The 12,133-nt window shown below is 45.0% G+C and overlaps 1 protein-coding gene across 3 annotated transcripts in view; it reads right to left on the bottom strand.

Annotated features, from left to right (window-relative positions):
• Window positions 1–12,133, bottom strand: part of rap1gap2a (RAP1 GTPase activating protein 2a) — a gene marked incomplete at its 5' end in the record, with an annotated part of 118,599 nt that overhangs the window by 43,013 nt on the left and 63,453 nt on the right. The gene's annotated exons all lie outside the window — the stretch shown is intronic.

Raw genomic sequence — 12,133 nt, 5'->3', positions numbered from 1 at the left:
GCACAATATAGATTATGTGACAAGCTATACAGTCAGCCTAGTGGCGTCATCGAGCAGCGCCCTACTTGGTGAAATGCTGAAATGTTGTTCCTCTTTCTAGGAAATATAGGCACATTTCAGACTTGAAAGCAGTGTCCTGTCATGTCTGAGGTGAAATGCAAATGAACTAGAGCCATATGGGTCAAATGTTTAACTTATATCATCATCATTTATCATCCTTAATCTATCATTAAGGAGCTGCACTTGTGGAAGCAAAGGAATAGATTTACCAGCGATAGGAAGTGTTTCACAGACAGATTTCCAGTCCATTGTTATTTAAAGTTCAGACGGCTGTGAGCCAGCAGGTAATGACAGCTTTGTTAGAATTACGCAGTGAGGTGTCAGATGGCTTTCTGCTGTTTTAAAATGCTCTCCGCGGTCCCCGCAGGCAGTGGAGAGGAGGCTTTAGGGAGAAGTCCTGTGGGTTTCTGCTTTCTGGAGCGTCGTCTCCTCGTTGTCCCTCATCCTCTCTACATGGGAGCGTGAGTGAACATGAATGATTCCAGATGTTCAAGGTTTAGTTGTGACCAGGAGACAGAGGAACGATTGGGTGCCGAGAGCTATAGACCCGAGGGACAAGAAAGCCAGTCAGTCACCTATTCTTATGAAATCCGGAGGCTTCCGAAAGGAAATACCTTAAAGTTCACATAAGGTGCTTCATCTGGCATCGGATATCTTTCTGGCCGTTGCGGCGACTCATATTCCGCAAGATCAAGTCAATTTAGTAAGGTAATGAGAGAGAAAATGGAGCGGAGATGCTCTTAACCCCCTAAGGACTTCTCTAAAACCCTCCTCGAGCCCTGCTTCAGGACTAAAGAGAGGACTTCTCTAAAACCCTCCTCGAGCCCTGCTTCAGGACTAAAGAGAGAACATTAAAACCCACAAAAGCCACGAGGACCGGCCGGTCACAGTTACTCACTACTGTCCACTCTCTCCCTCTGCTGTCTGCCATGCTGCTCAAGCACACAACTGCACAATGTCGGATGTGTATATGTAGAGTCATTTATAGTCTACTGCCTATATCGTGTCCATTTGTGAGGTCCTGTTATCCTTTGTCAGGTCTATGTGTGAAACCGATTAATATGTCTGTCACTATGCCATGAAGACAGATTCCTGTACAGTTACAATATGACATATTTAGCACCATTTAGGAAGGGATACATAGCATTTTGGATACATTTTTGTAGACGTCATGTACGTGATGATCGAATCCATCCTTACTCTGATTCTGAATGTCAGATATCACCTTGTCACACAGTCTGGGTGCTAATAGACTGTGTCATTCATGTTACTAAGAATAAGTATAGCACTACCGTTGCATGGGGATATCTTTCCAGTGTCACACCAACAAAGCCTGTGCTTGCCAGCATGAAAGCTGCAATGGCAACCAATCAAAAGTCAAATGTTTGGTCTTGAATTAAACAGAGACTGTGTTCGGAGGCCAAGTATGGAAGGACGGACAACATGGGGGTTGCCAAGTACAACTGGGCAGAAAGTGGGAGGAAAACGGAAAAAACGTGATAAAAGCAAAGTCAATATTGGCCTCTCATTAACTCATTGAGTGCCAAGGACGAGTATGTTTGTCAATTCAGATACTAACGTAGAGTGCCAAGGACGAGTATGTTCGTCAATTGCGTTTTTTGACGGTGGGACGTGGATCAAAGCCTCAGGCATCTCCTGTACAAATATTGTAGCTATTGAAGGTGTATAACCTATTTTACGGACTCATTAGGTGGCGTCAGTGCTCTCCAGATTAGAGAAAGGTCCGGAAAACAGCAGGAAAAAGCCCCGTGATGAAAGAGAAACCGCTCATGCTGCAGCCAGAGCCATATAGATTGCTCTGTCTGGAGCTGACGTTGGCTGCGAACAGCAGTCAATCCGCGCCCACAACTGAGCCCCTCTGCCTCTGTCTGTCTGTCTGCATAGTTTCTCCACACGATTAGCCGCCAGAAAAGCAGCACCCGACGCCGAAGGGCCAAACCATTCTCAGCAGTCCGGTTTGGCTTTTCCGTGTTGCGCTGGGAGCCGGCGCACAAAAACGGAGCACTCCGAAAATAGGTGCGTGTTAGGCTGTGTGTTAGTGTGGGGAGGAGTTTGCAGCTGAGGGGGGGAGAGGGGGGTGGGGCACGCAGGGCACCACACAACTACACCACGTCACTACATCAGAAAATATTATCTTCAGAGTCAGTGAATGTGCTTGAAATGCTTCATTTCACAAAAGGCGGAATAACTCAGCTTCTAATTTGAAACGCCTGTATTTGCTCAAAACAACCTATCTTCTCCGGCTCATAACTAAAGAACGGAAAATGGTATCAATAAACTTTTTTTTGCTGATGATACAATAGAGTCAGCTCGTTCTTTGTGCGTGTTCGGTGTTTACATAGTAATATCACACAATATTCTGTGGGCCTCGAGAAATCACTGAAAACGCTCTGAAACTCTGGTCCGTTCTCCAAAAGTGGCTGGCACTCAATGAGTTAATCCCTACTGGCTGCAGGGTTCACAGAGACCCAGAGGAAGGTGGAAAGTCACGGCCCAAGCAGACCAGAGTCCCCGTTAGACCCAGAGGAAGGTGGAAAGTCACGGCCCAAGCAGACCAGAGTCCCCGTTAGACCCAGAGGAAGGTGGAAAGTCACGGCCCAAGCAGACCAGAGTCCCCGTTAGACCCAGTTAGACACAGAGGAAGGTGGAAAGTCATGGCCCACGCAGACCAGAGTCCCCGTTAGACCCAGAGGAAGGTGGAAAGTCATGGCCCACGCAGACCAGAGTCCCCGTTAGACCCAGAGGAAGGTGGAAAGTCACGGCCGACGCAGACCAGAGTCCCCGTTAGACACAGAGGAAGGTGGAAAGTCACGGCACAAGCAGACCAGAGTCCCCGTTAGACCCAGAGGAAGGTGAAAAGTCACGGCACAAGCAGACCAGAGTCCCCGTTAGACCCAGAGGAAGGTGGAAAGTCATGGCCCACGCAGACCAGAGTCCCCGTTAGACCCAGAGGAAGGTGGAAAGTCACGGCCGACGCAGACCAGAGTCCCCGTTAGACCCAGAGGAAGGTGGAAAGTCACGGCACAAGCAGACCAGAGTCCCCGTTAGACCCAGAGGAAGGTGGAAAGTCACGGCACAAGCAGACCAGAGTCCCCGTTAGACACAGAGGAAGGTGAAAAGTCACGGCACAAGCAGACCAGAGTCCCCGTTAGACCCAGAGGAAGGTGAAAAGTCACGGCACAAGCAGACCAGAGTCCCCGTTAGCAGCTGCAGACCAAACGAAACCCAAGCTCTATTCCTCCCAGAGCTAAACCCAAACACACTGGCCAGGTCTTTCCATGGGCTCAGCATTCACACAATGCACCACTGTCTCCCCCTGTGTCTGTCATGTTGAGGCATGTTCGCTCGCTGAAGTCAGGGGTGGACCATGTTTGAAGAAGCACATTAGATGCCAAAACACACTGGAGACAGGAGAATATGCTACTGGAAAACAGAATAGAATATGATATAATAATATAGAATAGAATTCTTAATGTGTAAATTGAAGGCAATATGTTTTAAAGATGAGGCCCTGTTATTTGTTACTGTATATCATGTTTTATAAGACCAGGGACCATGATGGAAATAAGTGGATACACTTTTTCATGTTATCCCTTGGATTTTGTTGTTGTTCGTCCAGAATAAAGTCAATCAATCAATCAATCAATCAATCGATCAATCAATCAATCAATCAATCAATCAATCAATCAATCAATCAATCAATCAATCAATACCAATGTTTGTGCAAGGGAGAGTGCATTATTGAAAGCAAAGTCATTTAAGAGGTGGGAAACTCAGTTATAGTGGAGCCGGCCTGAGGAAAGGAGGACACCTTGTTGTGTTCCATCTGTGAAGAGGAAAAGCTTGTTCAGACCCACCGTCCCCGGGGCCGGTCCCCATATGGACACAAGGACAACACTTATCTGTCTCACACACTCACACAGAGATGCTGTTTGCAGAGGAAAAGTGTGTGTGTGTCGAGATAGAGAGAGAGAGAGGAAGAAAGAGAGAGAGGCTGCTGTCCTTGATGTCTGGCCCGTCTCTGTGGTAATAAAGCAACAGCTACGTCTACAGCTACGCAACTGACTTGCGTGGGAGGGGAGGGCGAGGGCGAGCAGATACAGAGAGAGAGAGAGAGAGAGAAGGGAGGGCGAGGGCGAGGGCGAGCAGATACAGAGAGAGAGAGAGAGAAGGGAGGGGACGAGGAAAGGAGTTAGGGAGTAAAGGCCACAGTGGGTGGAGTGAGGGCTGGATGGCAACGTATACATTCATGACACTCCAAAACCACTGCTCCAAGTAGTATTTGTAATGGTAAGGAGGATAGAGAGAGAGAGGGAGAGAGAGAGAGAGAAAGAGGGAGAGAGAGAGGGAGAGAGAGAGAGAGAGAGAGAGAGAGGGAGAGAGAGAGAGAGAGGGAGAGAGAGAGAGAGAGGGAGAGAGAGAGAGAGAGAAAGAGGGGAAGAAGTGAGAGTGAATGCTGCGGAGTGAGGTAGATGCAGCATGACGCAGGAAAACAGAGCAAACAGAGAGAGAGTGACACAGGAAATAAAAGGAGCCAATGAGAAAAACAGTAGTTACATGTAAGTCAGTGAGACTAACAGACAGAGGTGACCCCTGTGCATCATCATTTCTATTAGTGCAGTGTCCCGTCCCCCTCTAGATACGTGAAAGCCGTGTTCTGATTGGTCAAATTACACAAAATGCGACGACACTGCACTTTCTTGGGTCCCTCGCAGCGCACCCACCAAATTTGAAGTCGATCGGACGAACGGTTCTCGAGCTAAACCGCTTTTTGTGTTGCCAGTTGTAGGTGGCACTATGCTGAATTGCACGAAATTCGGCACCGCAATCCTAGGTTTGATTTGGAAAGTGGTGGGGACATTTGGCTGGTGTCCGCAAACCACCTAGGGGGTTCCAGGAACACGCCCCCCCCGGAAGAAAATGTTGTACATTTTAAAGTATAAAATGCATCAATCTGGTGCAACCGTCTGCTTGCAAAGGCACTTTTTCCAAGGTTGACACTCTTTAACACTCCGCTAGCCGGTTTGACACAAATGCCCGGGCCCTTCAAAACACATCACTGCACTCTCTACTCTTTGGAAATTGGCCCTCCCTTCACACCCATAAGATTCACTGGCTCACTCTCATTTACCCTTCTCGGCCTAACAGCCCCCCTACCTGTGTCACCTGCTGCGCCCAATGTCTGTCACACACACAACACCCGGTCCTCACTCCATATCCAATTAAAAATCCCCAAATCAACACCCTTGGTCTTTGATCATTTCAATCTGCTGCTGCCTGTGACTGGAATTCTCTGCAACAAGGGCAAATCCGATATGTGGCAACTGCAGGGGCAAGCATACCTGGGGTGTGGCTAGATGGGGTACAGCAACGGATAGAGTGAAACATTTCATTTGTGTTACTTCTTGTATAGTGTCATGACAAAAGCAAAGCAAATAACATAGAACAAGATGGGCTAAAGGACACATCCCCCCAATAACCCCCCCCTAACCCTAAGTATAATCTGTGTGTGTGTGTGTGTGTGTGTGTGTGTGTGTGTGTGTGTGTGTGTGTGTGTGTGTGTGTGTGTGTGTGTGTGTCATTAATCGGATCGACCCAAAACAAAATCAAATTAATTGAAGGATGTGCTACATTGGCGCTTTTTTCAATCGTTTGCGGGTGGGGGGGGGGGGCTTAAATAAGGTATGCAAACAGTGCAATGGCGACTATGAATTTCAATGAATAAATACATTTAATAATTATTTCCTCCCAAAAATAGCTGGGATAAATCAACTCAGTTAATGTGAAATTATTTGCTACACAACACCTACAGTAGCTGTAACTGAAAAACAGTGGTGCATGGAATCACGGAGGAAACATTACGTTCAACCTGGAAACCATGGCGAAACGGTGCACAGCGTTTGCACGTGGTAAAAAAAAACTCAAACTGGACACATTCATTCCCATTTCTGCCTTCAAAGACACCTGATACCTGCAACTGTTTTCCCACCATGTAATACTCCAGTTTCCGCGTCTGGTCTACTTTTTGACGTGAGCCACGAGCGGCCTCGTGCAACCAGGCATGAAGTCATTATAAGATGTGACCGGCGTGGAGCAAAACAGAGCGAGGCGCGAGTTTGAGATGAATTCGGGCTGCAGTTCAGCAGTGTTCTCGGGGCAAGGGCTTGGAGCTCCAGGGAGACAAATCGTGATTTTTGTTTTCAATTAATGTTTCAAAAATCTGATTGCGACAGTTCTTTGTATGTACATTAAACACATATATTCTTGTCTTTTTGTATCTGTTGGTTTGTTCTTTTCAACGATTTTCACAACATATGGATGTCGGGAACACCAGATTGACGAGACGGCCAGCCTGCCAACACTGTCCATATGCCCAGAGAGACACAGCGAGGTCCAGGCAATGCCTTTGTAACTGTTACTGAGACGTGATCAACACTGTCTGATAAAATACTTCATTACATTCTTGTCTCGCTTCCACCACCGCCACACAGCTTCTCACCCACACAGTGCTGTGCTGTGCTCCTATTGGAGGTGTGTGTTTGTAGCTCGAGGTGTGGTTGTGGAAGCGCTCATTTCATGTTCATATTGAACATGTCCAAATTGCACCAAATCCGGCACTGCACTAAGTCAGCGCCCTACTGAGACACCTGCAACTTTTGAAATCGACCAGGCGAATGGTTCTCCAGATGCAAAGGACACACACACACACACACACACACACAGATAGACAGCTGGCATTATATATATACCTCTGCATGTATGTATATCGGTGCCCTAGGATACTAGAAATCTTGCGGCGAGATTCCTAGTCGCATACACAGCTCAGCCGCTGCACTGCCTCTTTTTGCCGTGAATCCAGCCGCTAATTGGGTCAACCTTAGAAGTGGTTGTCCTTTTTGTCTTTTTTGTGGGTGAATAAATCCGCTGGGTCAACCTACCTATATATAACCCTAATACTCACTGGGTCAACCTACCTATATATAACCCTAATACTCTGGGTCAACCTACCTATATATAACCATAATACTCACTGGGTCAACCTACCTATATATAACCCTAATACTCTGGGTCAACCTACCTATATATAACCCTAATACTCACTGGGTCAACCTACCTATATAACCCTAATACTCTGGGTCAACCTACCTATATATAACCCTAATACTCTGGGTCAACCTACCTATATATAACCCTAATACTCACTGGGTCAACCTACCTATATATAACCCTAATACTCTGGGTCAACCTACCTATATAATATATAACCCTAATACTCACTGGGTCAACCTACCTATATATTACCCTAATACTCTGGGTCAACCTACCTATATATTAGGGCTGTGCCGATTCACTTATCTCCCGATTCGATACTATCACGATACTTTGGTGCCGATTCGATATATATTGCGATTCACGATTATTGCGATTCTACGATTATTGCGATTCGATATTACGATTTATTGCGATTTTTGTTTATTTTTTTCTTTTCTTTTTTCAGTTTGTTTGCTTTTTTACACTAGATTAGAACATGGGAAAAGTTGAATCATACACTAGAGACTGTATATTATATATCATGAGTAGGGCTGGGCGATATAGTTAAAAACAGGGGCGGACTGGGATCATAATTCAGGCCGGGCATTAGATACCAAGCAGGCCAGGCCGATATGGGCCAACGCGCGTGAAATTTGGGCCGTTTGAAGCCAGATTTGGGTCCAATTTTACAATGAGATGCACCCACTTTAACCCTGAAGTGTAATTATTACTTCAGACTAACTAATAAAGTAATAAAACCACTAGTAAACCAGTAGGCGGCGCCTGGCCTGCTGTTCAGTGAGTGGCCTGACTGCAAGCACCCAAAAAAAAAAAAAAAAAAAAATTTTTTTTTTTTTTTTTTTTTAATTTGCGATTATCGATTCTGGAATAAAAGATCGATCCAAAAAATCGTGACATTAAAAATCGCGATACTTAGGTGAATCGATTTTTTCCCCCACCCCTACTATATATAACCCTAATACTCTGGGTCAACCTACCTATATATAACCCTAATACTCACTGGGTCAACCTACCTATATATAACCCTAATACTCTGGGTCAACCTACCTATATATAACCCTACCTATATATATATATATATATATATATATATATATATATATATATATAACCTACCTATATATAACCCTGATACTCACTGGGTCAACCTACCTATATATAACCATAATACTCACAAGTCCAAATTGGATTCAAAGCTTTGGCTCCAGGCTGGCACACAGAACATGTGCGGCAGAATTTGCCACTAAGCCAAACTGTTGTGGCTGCAACACAGCTGTTGAAGACTATATTATATTATCCACACACAGTGTGCCCTTCATTCATGTCACACAGTAAATAGTGGCTGTAGGAACATATTGCAGGCGTGCTGGTTTGTATGACACTTTGGTTGGCTCACTGTCAAGAAAGAAATGAAGCATCGTGTTACTTCATGCAGGACATGCAGGTCCGGTGTAGTGGCGTACGCCCAGAGCCGTGTATATAGAAGAGTCGCAACATCTCCATTCACTCCAATGGACCAGTTTTTTTACTCTCAAGAGTTCCAGGAAGTAAGGTCCTGGATTAAGCAGCACTGTTGAGTTGCAGCAAAATTGACCATTTGTGTTGTACTTTGAAAGTTTTTTTTTTTAAATCAAATTGTACATTATCAGCTTTATTTTAGCATTCAAAAGTAGCGCGAGATCCCTCCCTGGCTGTTCATTGGCTAATGAGTCACGCATTTTGGTCCTCCGCTGATGCCACTCTCTCTCTAGAGCAGAGGTTCTCAAATGTTTTTCAGCCAAGGACCCCTGCTTGACTTTTAAATTGATAGGTTTGTTAGATTAGAATGTGATCCATGAACAATTTTAGATTTAAAGCATACAATATTTTCTTTGAACTATGAAGCTTTTGCAACAAAAAAAAAGGGTTTTATTTTTATTTTCATGAAAACTTTTCACGGACGCCCTGGCAAAGTGCCACGGTCCCCTGGGGGTCCCCGGACCCCCATTTGAGAACCACTGCTCTAGAGGACACTACGTACGCCCAGCTGGAAAAAGCCGACAGCCTGCCGGTTGGTTCAGCACAGCAGTCATACACCAATCACAGTCCATTCTAGGGCTGGGCGATATATCGAATATACTCGATGTATCGCGGCTTGTGCCACGTGAGATGTAGAAATGACTATATCGCGAACATTCGAGTATAATTGTCACGCATTGTTTATAACTTAAGCCGCCGGCATGACTCGCTTCACGTTTCCTCTTGTCAGCTCTCTCTCTCAAGGGAGAGCTCTGTCACACTCAGGAAGGGAGGGGGAATCACATGGATACGTCAAACGCGTCAAACCGCGTCAGACACACCCGTCCTTAACCTATGTGCGATTCGAAATCACGCGTCCGCACAATAGGTCAATGGTCCGCACCTATGGTCCGCACCAACCCAAGGAGGCGCAGCTAGCGAAACATGGCCCCCTCCACTGTGGCTGTTGACAGTTTCAAATTATAACAAAACAACCACTATTGCGATTTGCAATACATGTCCCGCAAGGTTTCTGAGATTAGGGGAAAGTCTGAGCTGGCGTTACGCTAAACCAACGTGGGGAGGAGGCAGCGGATTTGTTTGGCGTTAACGTTAGCTGTTGTGATGGGGGCTAACGTTAGCTAGCTGGTTGTGGCTACCTAGTTCAGCAAGCAGCGCTCCACAAGCTTATTGTGACCAAAATCCCCGCATTTAAAGCACTTCATACTCCCAGAGCTGGCGTAAACCATAGAGAACCTCATGCATTAAATTCCGGACTATAAGCCGCACCTTTTTCCCCGTTTTTTGGCCTTTTTTGGCCCCTGCGGCTTATATAACGGTGCGGCTTATCTATGGATTTTTTCAAAAAAAAAAAAAAAAAAAAAAAAAAAAAAATCTCTCTTTTTTAGCACTCTTTCTAACTATAAATCCACTTCTGTTTTAATTTCCTCTCTTGCCCTCTTTTCACCACACTGTATGACACTGTATGACACTGTGTGCACTGTAAATAACAACACAGGTGGTGTTGTGTTATGTTGTTTTGTTGAAATGTTAATAAATGGGAGCTTCCTCAAACAGCCATCTCTTTCCCGACAATCCCCTCTGTGCATGAACCCTTACATATGGTAATTAAACATTAAAACACAATAAAAAAAAAAAAAAAAAAAAAAAAATACCATTAAAACACCCGCGGCTTATAGTCCGGTGCGGCTTATATAAGAAAAAAATAGTCAACTTTGCAGGTGCGGCTTATACACCGGTGCGGCTTATAGTCCGGAATTTACGGTACTCAAAATGAAACGTCCAGGGCTTGTGTCTCCGGTCTCCAAAAGCAACTAACGCTAACGTTACATGCAAGCTAACGTAGCTAGCTGCAGGGCTGTCATGATCTATCAGGAAAACGAATGCGCACATATGTTGCCGTCATGCCAATAAGAGTCTAAATGTAATTTTTTATGTTTTATCTGCAGACTAAGCAGCTAGGCTTTCGGTTCTATAAAAGCCATTATTTTTTGTATTGACTATTGAGTGATACACTTTACTAAAACAATCATATTAGGCTATATCAGAATAGTGATGTCAGATTTGCGTAGGTCAGAGCTATGGAATATTAAAGGCCGGCTTTACCGTGGGGAATATGAATATATATTAAATCTCACGCCCCTAAGGTTTTCGAATCTGTTGAAATTTTTGAAATTGGTTGTTTCCCGCCAGAGATATCACCAGAAATCCACTCTGTGTGGAGGGGGGGGGGGGGGTGGTGGAGGGGAGGGGCGGGTGCGGGGACCCGAAATACTACATTTCCCACAATGCACTGGGCTCGCGTGGCCTTCATTTTCATGCCCACCCCTCAGGCATTTGGCTGATATCAAACTCCAGTAGGTGGCGGTAATGCACATATATGTTTGCCAACCGCCATAAAACTCAAAGAAGAAGAAGAAGAAGAAGGCTTCGACAATAAAAGATACAAAGAAGAAGAAATAAATCGAAAATAAAATTGCCTCCAAATTGCACCAAATGTAAACGGTAGTATATATGTCGGGAGATGTCTTCATAAATTTTTTTTCATGCATTTTAAGGCATTTTCATAGGAGTTACGCGCATCTGATGTTGTAACTATTTTCTGTAAAAATGTGTAAAAATGGGTACATTGCTCAGCGTTGATTTCGTTACTTCAACTCACCTACTACTAGATGTAAAATTTGACGAGCTTTCCAATGCCGCCAGTCCCGTGTCTTTTGGTGCTTCCGTTCCAGAGATATGGTCTCTTGGCAAGGAGCTATGGAAAGCTAACCTAGCTACAGTATGCTATGCGGGTGAACAAGATGGCTGCCTTTTGCTTTTCGTCGAGAGCTCTGAAGGGGCGTGGAGGACCTCTAGAGGCGGGACCATGGCTCACAAGACTTGTAGTTCATAGGCGCTCGAGTTCCGCAAGCGGGGAGGGAAACCGGGTGACGCGTAACGCGTCATCCGGCTTCCCTAAAAATGTGAGAGATGCCTGATAGGTCAGGCAGTGAAGCTCCAATTTCAAAATATTTCAACGGATTCTAAAACCTTAGGGGCGTGAGATTGATATATATTCATATTCCCCACGGTAAAGCCGTCCTTTAAATCATCCATCTTTGCTCACTATCTGCCCTTTCTTCTTATTTTTTACCCCAGGTGTGCATAAAATACAGGTTAAGAACTTATGGAAAAGTCATGGAAATCCATTGGTCAAAATGTGTATGAACCCTGAAGGGTTAAATTGAGCATTTATGAGAGATTTCAAAAATATCGAGATATATATCGTGTATCGCGATATAGCCGAAAAACATTGCGATAATCTTTAGAGGCCATATCGCCCAGCCCTAGTCCATTCTAACATCAAGGTGCGCCATTTAAATATGGCTCCCTTCTACACTGATCAATGCTGCCACACACACCCCACTGCTGCTTTCAAAGCTTTCCCTCCACCAACACCACTCCACCATTCCTCCGTTCAAAGATTAAACATATATTC

This window comes from Poromitra crassiceps (assembly GCF_964638095.1).
Source record: "Poromitra crassiceps genome assembly, chromosome: 5".
Lineage (NCBI taxonomy): Eukaryota > Metazoa > Chordata > Actinopteri > Beryciformes > Melamphaidae > Poromitra > Poromitra crassiceps.
The sequence above is the reverse complement of the archived record's forward strand: the minus strand, read 5'-3'. Positions and strand labels throughout refer to the sequence as shown.